The following is a 15,887-nucleotide window of genomic DNA, read 5'->3' as shown; positions in this document are numbered from 1 at the left end:
TGTTTTTAGAGTAGATCAAGAGTCTTATAATGTGTATATATAAAGGTGAATCTTGTAACCATTTTGATATAGGAGAATCGATCGTGAACACACACACACACACACACACACACACACACACACACATATATGAAAAAAGTTTTCTTCGGTCTCCTCCTCCTTCGTGAGTTGAGAACTTAATGTATGCTCGGACGTATACTAGACCATACATCAATTTTGTCAAGTATCAAAGTAATCCAGGATTAGATCACTAGAAAGCTGCAAAGAAAATTTTCAAATACTTGCAAGGAGTGAAGGATTATATGCTCACTTATAAAAGATACAATCATCTTTAGATAATTAGAAATTCATGTTTAGATTGAGTTGGATGCGCCGATACAAGGAAATGAACATTTGGTTATCGGTTCCTTTTGGTTGGAGGTGCAATTTCATGAAAAAGTGCGAAGTAGTCGATCATTGCTGCATTTACTATGGAAACCGAGTTTGTGGCATGCTTTGAGGCCACTATTCATAGATTATGGCTGCGGAACTTTATTTCGGGGTTTGTGATTGTCGACAGTATTGTCAAACCATTGAAACTTTATTGTGATAATTCTGCAGCAGTTTCTTCTCTAAAAATGACAAGTATTATAAAGGTACTAAACATATGAAAATCAAATACTTACTCGTTAAAGAAGAAGTTTAAAAATAGAGAGTATCAATTGAACATATTAGCATCAATCTTGTGATTATGGATCCATTAATAAAAGGAATGCCGCCCAAAATATTTAATGAATATGTTGAAAGGATGGGTATTATTGGACATCACTGATGATATTGTATTATGACTGTATTTAATTTATGTATTTGATACTCTGAACTCATTTATTTGTGTTTCTGATATATCCTATTTTCTACTTAGTATACATGATGAAAGTAGATGAATGTTTGATTGGATAGTCTCTAACAGAGACATTATAGTTGGACCATTGTTATATTTCTTATTTATGAATCATGATGAGTAAAGAGTTATAGTTATAGTACATAGAGGGGATCGTATCGATTAATGATACACAACCGCAATGACTTGCACTAGTCTTATTTACTTCATTGTGATTGTTATGTGATAGCCAATTAAAAGTCATAACATGATGTTATAGTGCACATTATGGTATTATTAAACCATGAAAGGAAACTTATATTGGTCAAGTGGGAGAATGTAAAAGTAAGGGTAAATACTATGAAAAATCTTAAACCGGTACACATGTGACAAATTAACCTCAAATTATTTTTTTGACCACAAAAACTCTCAAAGTTGTACACTTGTGAGAAATTTACTTCGAACTATTTTTTTAATCACCAAAAACCCTAAATTGATATATCCGTGACAAATTTACTCTATGCTAATTCTTTTGACCACGAAATACCCCAAATTAATATACTTGTGACAAATTTGTCATCCTTTAAATTGAGTTAATATCACAAAAAAAAATCTCAAATTAATAAACCTGTGACAAACAGAGAGTAAAAATCCCAAATTAATATATCCATCAACTGTCATGTATCATCCAACTCAACAATTTGATAGTTAAATTTAACGAAAATTAATGGAGGGCAAATTTATCACATGTGTACTAGTTTGGGATAAATTTGTCACAAGTATATCGGTTTGGAGTTTTTTATTGTCAAAAAATAGTTTTGGGCAAATTTGTCACAAATGTACCAGTTTGGGATTTTTCGTGATATTAACCCTAAAATTAAATGTGGCCGATATGATTTAATAATGATTTAATAATTATTTCTTATTATAATTAATTTATATTGTTTATGAAAGAATACAATTGAAAGGGTGCGATTCTAATGTGCTTTGATGGAAAGGCACCTCTTACGGAGACACCTCTTGGATAACGTTTTCTTTTCAAAAAGAAACTTTGGTCCTCTCTCCAACCCCAACGAATGGACGTAACGTTAATAGCATAACAATGTACCGTTGTCTCTCTCCAGCAGAAATAATGTAAAAGAATAGAGGATGAAGGGAGAGAAATCAAGTCTTCAACGTCTCTGTTTTCTGCATCGATTGTTCTTGAAGAATCGCTATGGACAAAGGTACAATTTCATCCTACTTATCAGGAAAATAATGAAGATCAATGATTCCTGTCATGATAAATTTCGCACAAAATTTACATTTAATCGCTTACAAAACGCGCCAAGTAGGAAGCCAACCAAGGTTCTTCTTTTGTTCCACTTCATTTTCTCTCTTTTTTGTGCATGAGATCCGGTGGAAGTGCTGCAAACAGAGAAAACAAATGGAAATTTGCCTGGGGCAATAGTAAATCTTCTTGAACAAACAAACCCTTTATGTTCCCTGAAATTCAAGCATATACATCTTTAATGTCTTAATCCGTGCGAAAATACATGTTTAATGCTAAAAAAACAGAGATTTTTTCCCCAAACATCTCACACTTTTTCTCCATGGGCTGCTTGCTCGGCAAATGCGGGAATGAAGCTGTCTTGGAAGAGATGAAAAGGGGGTATAAACTACACCCAGAAGGAGGGAAAGGCCCAAATTAAACTTGAGTGACCAGCAGATTTTGCCTGCGATCCGCTTGCGTATGTTGGAATCAAGAAGCAGTAGGCTCTTACCGTCTTCAAATGAGACTTTTAAGGTTTCTGTCGGAAGATTTTCGTTTGGCACATGTTGTCCGAACTTTAATCGTGTGAACCCGAAAATAATGTTTGCGGCAGAATTTGTATTTGTATTGTAAGGGGTTATGTTCTCTGTCCTTCCCCTCCTCCCTTCCATTACCTTTGAGGCTGAGTCGCCGCTGCGAAAAACAGGATCGACCTTTCACTGAATAAGTAGAGCTACGAAGCAAATTCTTCGCTAAATAGTCATTGATACGTCTGCATGGTTGTGTTAGTATTTGGTAGAAGAAACAAATCCTCCACTGTTTTAGATTCAATGGAATCAAAGAGCTTTAACCGAGTGTTCAGAGTTTTAAGCTCTTCTCTCTATGAATCCATCTCTAGGGCTCATTGCAGACTCTAAACACCTTTGCAAATTGCAAAACTTCGGGTTGATGAAGACGCTTCCGTAGCTGATCCGTAGGTGCACTTGCAGATTTCAAACAGTAATATTTATTATAAATCTAATGTCACGTCAAAAATGGGAAGTCCGTACCCAACTCACTTTACATGCATTTAATTTCAATATGAGCATTTTAGTTTATGCAATACGACTCCCACGTTTGTCACAGGACATACCTAAACACTTTTTGTCTTTACCTGCTGCCCAAAAAGTGACGAACTCTCCTCACTTGGGCACCCCTAACGCTCTTCCCATGTTCGATTTGATTGGTTTGAATTAGTCGCTCTCGTTACGATATTAGAAGAAAATAACATGAAAGCTAATCGGATCTTATAATGAAATCAATATAGAACCACAAAAGAAATAAACAAATTGTGTTGTCGACGACTTCATTGACTAGTTATCGATTCCCTTTTAAGTTATTGATCATTTTGTTCATTATTGACCACACTCAGCTCCTTGTTGATAATGCCCAAAAAGTTGGTGATCAAACTCTGCTCTTATCTACTAAATCTATAGCTTGTCAATAATAAGAACAGATGACTCGGTCGATTTGGTGCCCAATTTTCCTGCACCAATTGATAACAGCAAATTGATTCGATTCTAAGTTCCAAACTATGGCCTTTCAAGACTCTTGATTGGCTTACTTTTTAAGGAGTGTCCGTGCGTGTGGATCAGACGTGCATCAAATTCAGAGACTATTGGCAACGAAAATTCCTCTATATATGTTGACCGTTATGACTTTTGGCTTGTAGAATTTCATTGTGACGCCACTAAACAATTTCAAGGTATTCGATTTATGATGCTCTTGTGTATTTTGTGAGCTCAAAGTTTGTACAGATAATTAACAAAATATGATCTACAATGGAGTCGTTTGTAATAGGAAATAAGGTAAAAGTTACAAAAAAAATCATAAATTATTTTCACTGTGGCACATTTATTCCGAATTTGTTTTTGGTCCCACGTGCGAACAACAATTTTGTCCCGGAGATTCGAAGACTTTTCACACGCGGGAGGAGGGCTGACACCTCTATTTATACCTACATGGCCAGCGTTGGGCTAGGACAACCCCAAACAAACTTCACACGCTCTCCCAACTCTCTGTCTCTCTCTGTGGCACCATGGATACTCCTCTTTCTATCCCCCGCAACAGAAACTTGTGGAACCTCTCAAACTTGTCGAACCGTGTTACCCTTGCCGCCCTCACAGAACCCAAACGAGAACAACTGGATCGTCCCAGTCAACGCCATCGAGCGACAGTACTGGAAGAATCCGTCCATCTACAGGGTCCCCGCCTTCATCACCAACCTCAGCCCCAATGCCTACCAGCCGCAGGTTGTCTCTTTCGGCCCCTACCACCACAACGATGTCCAACTCCGTCCAATGGAGGAACACAAGAACCGCGCACTCCGCCACTTCCTAAACCGGTCCCGGAAGACCCGCAAGCCCTTCCTCGAGTCCCTGAGGAAGGTGGAACAGGACCTCAAAGAAAGGTACGACACATTGGACCAGACGTGGAAGGATGGCACGGGGGACCAGTTCCTGGAGCTCATGATCAAGGACGGCTGCTTCATGCTCGAGATCATGAGGATCGCGGTAGGGTACGAGATCAATGACTATGAGCCCGATGACCCCATCTTCAGCACCCACAGGCTGGCATACATAACGCCGTACATAAGACGGGACATGCTGATGCTGGAGAATCAGCTGCCGATGCTAGTGTTGGAACATCTGGTCACGATCGAGAGAGACGGCAACGGGGTTAGTTTCTTAGATTTCACTTCGTCGTTGGAGAAGTCATTGCACGCAAGAAAACCACCGTACTATGTTAACCTAACAGCACATATTAGTAACCCCAGATGGACCTCACGTCACGATTCGAGATCAATTAAGAATTTCATTAGATCTAGATAAATGATTATGTAATAGTTCTTATCTGCGGAAAGAATAACCACAAAAAGTAAAAAGTAAAAAATTAAAAATCATTATGAGGTCTACTCTTTTAAAAATTTGTCATGTTGTTATTCTCACAATCATCCAAAATTATTATGCTAACAAAGCCTTTAGATTTATCACCTCAATCGGAGACTTTTTTCCTCTTTTGTGCGAGTAGCATTGACACGACAACAATCTAGTATTTGATGCGTTGGCTTTGCTCCGACAACGCAGCGTGAGGGTTACATCAACGACCTCATCCTCAACTTCTACCTCCCCGACTCCGATCTCAGAGGGATGGACAGATTCCTGCATGTCATGGACATCGTCAGGCAAGGCCTGCTGACGCCAGAGAAGGTCCAGTATGGGCCTGAGGCTCGCGGCGACGAGATAATCTGGTCAGCCACCGAGCTCTATGAGGCCGGGATCCGGTTCGAGAAGAGCAATACTTGCAGTCTCGAGGACATCTCCTTTTGCAGAGGGCGCCTGAAGCTCCCCCTCATCAGAGTGGATTACGCCACCGGGTCCATGTTCCTCAACATCATGACCTTCGAGCGCTTGCACATCGGGGCTGGGGCCGAGGTCACATCCTACGTCACCTTCATGGACAAGATCATCAACAATGAGCGGGATGTCGCGCTGCTCCACACCAAAGGCATCATCCAGAATGCCTTGGGGAGTGACAAGGCGGTCGCCGAGCTCTTCAACTCGCTGTGCAAGGAAGTGACGCTCCCATCCAATGGCAGCCTTGACGTCGTGCAGAAGAAGATCAGCAAGTACTGCATGAAGCACCGGAACAGGTGGAGGGCTAATCTCAACCACACCTACTTTAAGAATCCTTGGACTACATTGTCTCTCATTGCCGCCTTCTCCCTCTTCGCACTCACCTTACTTCAGACAGTATATGCTTTGCTCGCCTACTATTGAGCCCTCCTGTTGCCTCTGTGTAATAATTTCTTTCTTCCATTTTTAAGTTTTTCCTATAGTGGCACTTACCTCACCGGCAAGCTGGGCAAATTGGGCTCTCAGATCATGAACTTCGGCTAACGAAGCAGCACCTAAATTCTGCGCTTCCCCCTCCACACGGGCTCCTTGTTAGAAATTAAATTAAATTCATGAATGCTATCAATACATGAATCATGACCGTTCGACTCCCAAGACTTATCTTTATTATTGTATAGTTTTTCAAGAGTCATTATTATGTGAGTTTTTCAAAGAGTCTGTTCGTATATCAATGTATAGTTATTGGTATGCACATATATGCGTCTGTTTATGTTTCTAGAGTAGATCAAGAATCTTGTAATGAGCCTACATAAAGACGAATCTTGTAACCATTTCGACATGGGTGAATCGATTGTGAATACAGATATATGAAAAATGCTTTCTTCGGTCTCCTCCTCCTTCTTGAGTTGAGTAATGAGTGTTTGTGTGAACCCCACTTTCAATTTATCCCCTCACTACCACAGACCGAGTGCTGATGGGCGAACGTATGAATTTCGTGATTTCTACCTAGTTAAGAAAACAGAATGAATCACTTTGATCAAGAAAGGCACGTGCAATTTCCTTGACAGCAGCATCCTTTGCAATGAACTCGGGATATGCGAATTCTTCAACAAACAGACGCCGTGAGAATGAACTCTATAGCCAATTCTTTGTAAAGGAATACATGGTCAAGGAAAGATAATGCATGACAATCATAGTTGGCACTTAAAATTAGTAAACAAACACCAAACTTTATATTGCAAACTAAACTGTAACAAAGTTTTCAGCATTCGATTACAAAAGACTGCAAAAAAGGATTCAAAACGCGATCTAAACTGGGTGGGTCGCACCCTTCGCTAGCGAGGCTGCCTGTCAAGAGCCTTAGCTAGTTCATCCCCGTTCCACTGTTCCTCATTCTGCCAGAAACCATGGTGGACGGGCTTTGGGGAGGGGGGGGGGTGTGTGGTGGTGTTGTGGCCCGCGGGGGGCTGGGGGACATCAGGAAGGATGACTTAGCATGCCAGATCAGCCGGGCGATGGATATACGCTGGAGATGTCTAGTACAGCTTCATTTCTCCTTCCAGCTCGGTAGGCCCAGCAATGGGCTGCTTCTGGCTATTCTTCCATACGCTTTTGACACAATCGATCTTCTCCTTGGAATTGCTGGGCTTGTTCATTCCCGAACCTCCCATGGGGCAGATCGAACTTGAATAGCTCTCCTCTCAAAGGCGACGGGATCTCTTGAAGGGCGCCGTATTGTCGGGCTACCCTCATAGGGTAATAGGTCGTAGCGCCGGTGAATCCCAACAATGGTACCGGGGTCGACATTCCCAACAGTAAGGCGCACCTCCTGAGATCGGGTCCCTCTCGGCTCCCATTGGACTAGATCCGGAGTCAGACCTTGAAGAAAACAGATCCACAGATGGAAAGCCTGTTTAGGGATAAGGATTTTCGGACGACTGATTTTTTTGAAGGGATGCGTGTGCGGACCATCCTCAAAAAAGCACATATGGAAACATGTGTCCTCAAGATGGGAAATGAACCGTGCGTACAAGAGGCCAACATGTGCGTGGAATATTCTCTTCGAGATCGCTTTGAACCTATTCAGCAAAAGGAATGACTCAGCTAAGATCATGGGGATGACATCCCACTTGAGACAGACTTGCTTGACCACATGGGCAAGCAAGGGATTCATGGCGACCTTGGAGACCGGGAAGATGACAGACCCGAAGAAAACCAAAAGGAAAGCCCGGGTGGATTCAGAGCCAGCTTCCTTTGGGAGACTCAAGAATCTTTCGATCAAAAAGGAAATTGGACAACTCCCAGCGTTACCGTTGAGAATGGTGGCGATTTCAGATTTCCTAACATCTAGAAACTCGGCCAGGATACTTGCCAATTTGCGACCCACGGGCGGTTCAATCAGTCTTGGCTTCGGATCTACCCCGATGATGAGAGCATACTCTTCGACAATCGAGGTTAGCTCGTGGCCATTGAAAATGAATGTTGATGTGATTGGATTCCAAAAGTGGGTCTTAATCTAGATCATTTCGGTTCGGCAACGGAATTTGAGCAAGTACACTAGAAGGTGTTGCAAGCACGCAATAGAAGTCCGATACCTTCGTCTTCGTCTAGGGAGATCATCAAGAGAGAGCCCAAGTCCGAGCATGTTAATATATTTAGTTGGACCCACCATCACTCAAAAGCTTATGCCAATGAGTTATCGGCCAATTAAGATATACTAATCGCACCAGCACCGGATCAATTATCCGATGTGGGACTCCTCTAACACAACTCATACGTACATCCTAACAATTTTCCCCTCACGTGTGAGCTCTATTGTTAAGTTTGCTCCCCCTTAATTCAAGTATCCTTCCACACCAACTTATCTTAACTTGAATCTCCATCAACGCCCATTAGACCCGCATTGCTATACCAACTTATCTCAACTTAAATCTCCATCAACGCCTATTGGACCCACATTACTATACCACAATGCCCACCTGCCCGAAAATTGCATTGGCCACCAGATTTCTTCCTTGAGATATTCACCAAATACCGATACATATTGGGAGTAAGCCACCAATCAACCATCGGCTCTGAGCTCTATTGTTAGGTTTGCTCCCCCTTAATTCAAGTATCACGTGTGAGCTCTATTGGTAGATTTGCTCCCTCTTAATTCAAGTATCCTTCCGCACCAATTTATTTCAACTTGAATCTCCATCAACGCCCATTGGATCCGCATTGCTATACAAACTTATCTCAACTTGAATCTCTATCAACACCCACTGGACCCACATTGCTATACCACAATGCCCACCTGCCCGAAAATCGCATTGGCCACCAGATTCTTTCCTTAAGATATTCACCAAACAACGATACATATCGATACATATTGGGAGTGAGCCACCAATCAACCATCGGCTCTAATACCATTTGTTGCGAGCATGCAGAAAAAGTCCTACACCTTCGCCCGGGGAGATCATCAAGAGAGAGCCCAAGTCCGAGCCCGCTAACATATTTAGTTGGACCCACTATCACTCAAAGCTTAAGTCAATGAGTTATGAGCCAATTAAGATATACTAACCGCTCCACACCACATCAATTATCCGATGTGGGACTCCTCTAGCACAACTCGCACGTGCATCCTAACGGAAGATGGATCCGCTCTTCCACATAGTGCCGGTTGTGATGGCTCATTCCGTCCCACCATGCCAACAGACGGTCCTCACGAACAGGGACGATTTGGATATCACGTCTCCCCCTCAAATCTAGATCATGAATGAATGCTTCAGTCAATTGATTTGAAGTTTGAAAACATTTCATGTACTAGTTCAAAAACACTGGTTTGACGCAGGAGGGGAGCTCCATGCACAGTGACTTTTTTTTTTTTTTTCCTTGAAGACTTTAAGGGACTTCACGGGGAGGTCGTCTGGTACTCGACCGAATTGGTCTTCTTCGTCTACAACCTCCGGTCTTCGAAAATCCATGGATTCAAGTTTCAGGCTTTGATGGCAAATGTCGAGATCTCGATTTAGGTGAGTGATCGTTGAAGGGTTTTATCGGAACCGAATCGGACGATCACACAGAGAATCGAGAAAAATTGGAAAGACGCACGAGATTACCCGTGTTCACCCCAAGATTAGGGCTACGTCCCGCAAAGAGATTTTACTATATTTTTTCGGTTTACTGCCAATTCAACTTAATACAATGATAAAATCGAACAAAATATATATGCCCAAAAACGGGCTAAAAAACCTAAAACCTCTTAATTCCACCATACGGGCCGCCTTAAATAAAAGCTCAAACCCATAGAGGTTTCGGGCGCGCCCCCGACCCGCCCGCTCACCACCGGCGAGCGGGGCAGCCAATCCATTGACCGGGCAATGGAACCCCGTCGAGAGACGCCGCCCGAACCCCCACCCGCCGACCGGGCGAAGTGGGACACCCGTGTCGGGCGCGCTGCCCCCGAACCCCCGCATCCCGTGCGTAGGGGTCATATGTCGTTAGGTAACACTTCGATTTCCCTAAGCTCACGTGGGCGTACCTGGTGTGAGAAACAAGGGTCCCCGAAGTATTTGCCAACTCCAACAATCGTTTCCCTGGGGTGTCAACGGTTCAATTCGGTTCGGTTTTTGACCGAACCGAACCGAACCGATTGAGTAAGCAACTGAACCAAACCGAATACCAACCGAATAAAAAATTCAGTTTAGTACAGTACGGTTCGGTTCAGATTTTTGGTTTTCCTTCTTCTTTTTATATTTGCATTGAATGAAACCGATTACCACCGGAAAAGGAAAATCGAGCAACAACCAAGAGCTTCAACAGAAAAAGGGTTTAGCAGAGAGAGGAGAGAGAGGGGAGAGAGAAATGAGAGAGAAGATTAAATGCAGAGTGAGAAGAAAACGTGGCGGTCGTGGCCCTCACTCGGATTAAACGCACAAACGCACGGAGTGCGCATTTTAGCCAACCCACCATTGTCGGAGCAGCTTCGCTTGCGCCATGCAGGTGGTGAACTGATCAAGGTTGTTCCCGTATTTTGGTCCTCTCTCTCTTCTCTTTCTCACTCTCTCTAAATCTGCATGAACCTCCATTTCGGACACTTGGAGACCTTTGCTCTCCCCCCCTCTCTCTCCAGAATCTCTTCGTCTCTGATCCGGTCTCTCTCTCTCTCTCCTGTGATTCAATTTTGTCTGTGCTGGTTCTTCCATCGATTTGCCGAGGCTTTGTCTTAAGGTGCGTGGCCGGATTTTGGGCGCAGGTACCTGGAATTGGAAGGGTAGCTCCACCAGCGAGGGCACGAGCCGATTACGATTACCTCATTAAGCTCTTGTTAATTGGCAATAGCGGTAATTCTCTCTCTTTCTCTCTCTAGGGCAAAAGAATGAATCATATGAGTCGCGGGAAGATTAAATCTCGGGAAAAATCCTATAGTTCGGTTAACCAAACCGAACTGAAGCAAAATAAACCGAATTGCAAGAAAAAATCGGTTATTTTTTCATTATCCAAATAAAAAATAAAATCGAACCGAAAATACATGAAATTTCGGTTCGGTCCGGTTCGATTTCTGTTTCGGTTTGATTCGATTTTCCGGTTCGGTTTTGACACCCCTACGTTTCCCTTTCGTTGTTCCCTGGGAATTCTGAGAAATGAATTGGGCGTCGAAATCGGGGATCTCTACTCTGGCTCCAAAAGTTTGAGCATCTGTGCAACTTTTGTTTGTTTGTTTTCTTAACCTAAGTCCTTTATGCCAAAAATAATAAAAAAGAACAAAAAACCCTTTACCCTTAAAAGTAAATAGCTTTAACCAGACATTATTTACATTTCATCAAAACTCTTTTAACTTAAAATGCTTTGTTTTTGCGCGTCCGCATTTTTTAGAAGCTGAATCAAACATATGATGCGCTCAGATCATCAAAGAAGAGTCGGGACGGTCTATACTTCGCCCAAAATAATATATTCCCATTTTCACACTTGATTTTTCAGTTTCTTTTTTTGTTTCAATTTCATTTGTGGAGTTTCAAATGGGACCACAATATAGTTCAGTCATTATTCAATCACGCCTAGGTGGGCCCAACGAAAAGGCTAATGGACTTTGCTAGTATAACAACCTTTGGGTTAATATGAGAATAACTGTATATCGTGCCACAAATTCTTGAAAGAGTTAACCCCATAATAATATTTAATCAATTATTATTATTTTTTTCTGACTCAAAAGAGACTCTTACATAACCAATTCTCAAGGCCAATCGACTCTCCGTCGGTCTAGTCATTTAGTTTGCAGATAACCTCTCACAACCCTCTCAACTCCTATGGCCAAGTCCTGAAGCACGACGAGACCTTTTGCTGCTGCTTCGGTTTCAAGACATGGGTTTCCTTAACGGGACGCATGGAAAAAACGCCCAGAAGGAAGCCAACGAAGGTTCTTCTTTTGTTCCACTTCATTTTCTCTCTGCTTCATTTTTTTTTTTCCCTTACTTGTTTATTTTCAATTGCGGTGAAGCCGATGGATTGTTCGATTCTTGGATCGATCGAGCATCGTCATGTTTTGTGTCATGAGATAGATATATCAATGACCATGATGATTCAACTCGATATCGAGTGTCCCACTACTCGCTTCTAATATGCTACGTTGAATTCTCGCTTTTTCTGTGCCAATAACTTGATCATAGTCATTCCAAAGCATAGTTTCAGCAAATCCGCAGGCAATTTCTGTTTTTTTTTTTGTTTGTTTTTTTGTTTGTTTGTGCTTAAGCTGTAAATTAGTCTGCTAAGTGTTTTTCCCTCTTTGTTTGCAGCTTCACGCAGCAAGATGGAGCAAGAGGCTCGGAAAGAATGCGCCAAACATATTATAAACCTTCAAGAATGTGCCCCCGACGGGATAGCCTTTCATGAGATCTGGTGGAAGTGTCGCAAACAAAAAAAAGAACTGGAAATTTGCCTGGGTCAATAGTAAGTCTTCTTGAACAAACAATACCTTTCTATTTCCTCATGAAACTCTGTACTTAATGTGATTCCGATAAATCTTTTTGGGGATCGTTTAGCGAGGTTTGTATTCAGGTTTTCCCCAAAATATCTCACACTTTTTCTCCGTGGCCGGCTCGCTCGGCAGCGGCAGGGATACAGCTGTCTTGGAAGAGATGAAAAGGGAGTATAACCTACACCCAAAAGGAGGGAAAGGCCCAGCCGAACGTTGAGCGACCTGCAGATTTTGCCTACAGTCTTGCTTGCGTATGTTGGAATCAAGAAGTCGTAGGCTTGTACCATCTTCAGACAAGACCTTTAAGGTTTCCGTCGGAAGATTTTCGTTTGGCATACGTTGTCCGAACTATAATCAGGTGAACCTGAAAATATCTCGTTGCTGCAGAATTCGTGCTTTGTATCACAAGGCGTTATGTTCTCTTTGTCCTTCCCCTCTTCGCTTCCATCACCTTTGAGGCTGAATTAAGTTTATTAACAATTTGCTACCTCTCTTTAGGAATTACTCATCTTAATTACACTAATTACTAACTTTTCTCCGATTAATTTCTGTTTTTCTTCGGATTTCTCCGATTAAGTTCCTGACTAGTTTTGCATGTACCAACTCTTATTTGACTTATTTTCCAACGTCTACTTCAAAATTTCGAAATTACAGACTTCCCTCGTCACTAACAAGATCCTTTACCAACTTCTATTTACCTTCTTACATACGTCTTAAATTTGCGAATTATTATATCAAATTACCAAAATTTGTTTGAGCGATGTGCGAGCCTCTTGAAGTACTCAATTAATGCTCTCGAGATCAATGTGAAGTCTTTTTGTTCCATCAACAAGACGTTGTTTAGCTGAAAAGTGTCCTAATAGATGAAAGACCTTTAACTGAAATTGGTTCTTCGAGTTTTATTAGGAGGAGACTCGTTTTATGGTGATTCCGGACAGGAATCTCAATGGATCACAAAAAACAGATATGCTTCATTGACATTTAACCAACGACGAAGTACAAAAACGAAGTGATATGATATAGAGATACAATACCAGAATTTAATGGACGACGAAATATCTAAAACTACGACTAAAGTACGGGACTTGAAAGATACAGAAAAGATAAATTGCAGAAAAGTAAAGAGAAAGATAAATTTTCAAGAATGTTTGAGTTCTTTTATTCATTCAAAAGGCCTTTACCAAGAGTACACTTGGAGTATTTATAACCATTGCAAACGGCGATTACTAAAAATTTGAAAGAACAAATATCTCCTTTTCGGTGGTTACCTGGTGCGGGAGCATCGGGCTCTATCCATCTGCTCTCAAGCTCAACTTAGTCCTTGTCGAATAATCCAACTAAAGATGCGGGAGCAGCCGATTCTAAGGAACAATCCTTAAGTTTCCACATGGTTTCGTCGGCTAGTCAAGCAACATCAATGTCTATTCATGCTAAAGCAGGTTTTAGTCATAACTTATTTCAGTGAATTCAAGCTCAAGATGAAATTATCGACGTGAAGACTAGCAACCGAGATACCGACAACCAAGATGTCGACAATGGAGTTACCGATTAAGGAGTTGTTGATTCTTCCTTGTCAATTACCTTACCGAATGAAGAGTTGTTGGTCCTTCTTTGTCGGTTACGTTTTTCCAATTCATAAAGATACTTGCCGATTTCGAAGCGGATCAACAACATATTAATGGGAGGCTGTCTTGGATAAAGTCCTTTGGTGTTTGTTGATCTCCAGAGGTGTTTATTGAGTTGCCCATGTTGATGGACAAATTTAGAGTCTTTATTTTAATTAGCTCTAGTCAAATGTCTTTAGTCTTAGTTGTTATGAGTCTTAATTGTTTTGTCGGTTTTAAGAGTCGATGTTCTGGTTACTAGGTGTTTCTTACACTTTCTGGTTCCTAGGACTTTAATGTGTTTTCTAATTCCCATATCGTCGAGTAGCCATATGTCCTTGCTAGTTGGTTGCGTAGTTGTTAAGTCTTTAATGTTTTGTCCATTTCTTATTTCCAAGTCCCTCTATGTAATGAGGCAACATGCAGATTTGTTGATTTGATGAATGGAAAACACTTGTGAGACTTTCCTCATGTTTGATTGAATATCTTCAAAGATTGGATAAACCCTTGGTTTATTTATTCGTGGAGAGTGGATTACTCCACGGCGGTGAGCCACAAGGCCCTTTGTCCTTAACCGGTGATATCTTTAGGCCTTGATGGTGAGCTTTTATATCCCGAAGCCCTTTATCCTCGGCTGGTGGGGTTGCCTTTATGCCATGGTGGTGAGCTTCGTTAATCCCGATCCATATCATCGGCTAGTGGTGCGTCCTTTACTCCCTCGGTATAGATCGTACTCTATCGTTTCGTTCTGTATCTTGGCTGAAGGTTCATCCTTTACGCCTTGGTATGGATCGTATCTATCCTGCATTTGCATACGTATATCGATATCCATCCCCCACACCCTATGATCTGTCCCGATTCCTTCATCCATCACTCAAAACAACATTCGTCTACATTTGATACACAACATTACTGGAAGTTACTTCACGAACGGATTTGATATGACCAACCAACGGTTATCTTCGTGTCATTACTCGCCACTATTATCAACTTTATCGAGAAACTTTGTCGATAACTTTATGTTGTGTTGTTGATGACTTCACCGACAAGTTATTGATTCCCTTCAAGTTGTCAAATATTATGTTCATTATTGACTAAACTTTGCTCTCATTGACTACATCTGATACTCGTTGGCAATAACCAAAGACTTGATGATCAAACTTTGCTTTTATCGACTAAGTTTATCACTTATTAATAATAACCAAAAGTTGGACAATTTTTTGCTGTCAATATAAGTAAAGACGGTCCTGATGTGGCCCCAATAAAGTTGATAAATAAACAAATGAATCAATTATTGAACACAGCTTTCTCTATGTATTCAGTCTCCAAAAAGGATTGCAAAAAACTTGAAGATATATAGCTCTATCGATCCACCACAAACATCACATCAGATAAGATTATGCAGATCTGAGACAAAAAGTGGAGGACAAAATCATGTGGAGCATTTGCATGTTGAAAAGGCCGCAGGGTACCCAGGTCGCATGGACCACTCAGGGGCTTGACCTCTAATGCCACCAAATTAATCAGCCATTCGACTCCATTCATGAGAAGGAAGAAATACGAGCGTCCTCGTCTGTCAATAAATGCGAACAAAAATGTACTAAAAAAAAGACAAAGCCAATATGTTCCACACACGTAGGGACACAGCTTAACAAGCTGAGGAAAGTTCACCCACATTTGTATTACTGAAGATGAACCATGAGGTGACAGCAAACGCTTGGTTGAATTAATTATCACAATTGGCATTTGAAAAGGATTGCCCAGCTAAGGCTTTGTCACGGTACTAGTCGTCATAAAGTTCTAAACCTATTATAATTATACC

At 41.5% G+C, this 15,887-nt stretch overlaps 2 long non-coding RNA genes and 1 pseudogene across 3 annotated transcripts; all 3 read left to right on the top strand.

The window, feature by feature from the left end:
- The first annotated feature begins 2,251 nt into the window (after nt 1–2,251).
- Nucleotides 2,252–12,984, top strand: LOC115728437. 2 transcript variants are annotated; one of them, XR_007199517.1, is made up of 2 exons: nt 2,252–2,308; nt 12,594–12,984. It is a non-coding gene; the product is annotated as an uncharacterized LOC115728437 (long non-coding RNA). The 2 variants fall into 2 exon arrangements; XR_004013832.2 differs by lacking the exon at nt 2,252–2,308 and adding an exon at nt 12,166–12,433.
- Nucleotides 4,189–5,929, top strand: LOC115728438 (annotated as a pseudogene).
- Nucleotides 10,441–10,863, top strand: LOC125316214. The gene is made up of 2 exons (XR_007199519.1): nt 10,441–10,640; nt 10,743–10,863. It is a non-coding gene; the product is annotated as an uncharacterized LOC125316214 (long non-coding RNA).
- Nucleotides 12,985–15,887: the final 2,903 nt, after the last annotated feature.

Source organism: Rhodamnia argentea, chromosome 8 (assembly GCF_020921035.1).
Source record: "Rhodamnia argentea isolate NSW1041297 chromosome 8, ASM2092103v1, whole genome shotgun sequence".
NCBI classification, from domain to species: Eukaryota; Viridiplantae; Streptophyta; class Magnoliopsida; order Myrtales; family Myrtaceae; genus Rhodamnia; species Rhodamnia argentea.
Note: the sequence above shows the minus strand (reverse complement) of the source record. Positions and strands in the feature narration are given on the sequence as shown.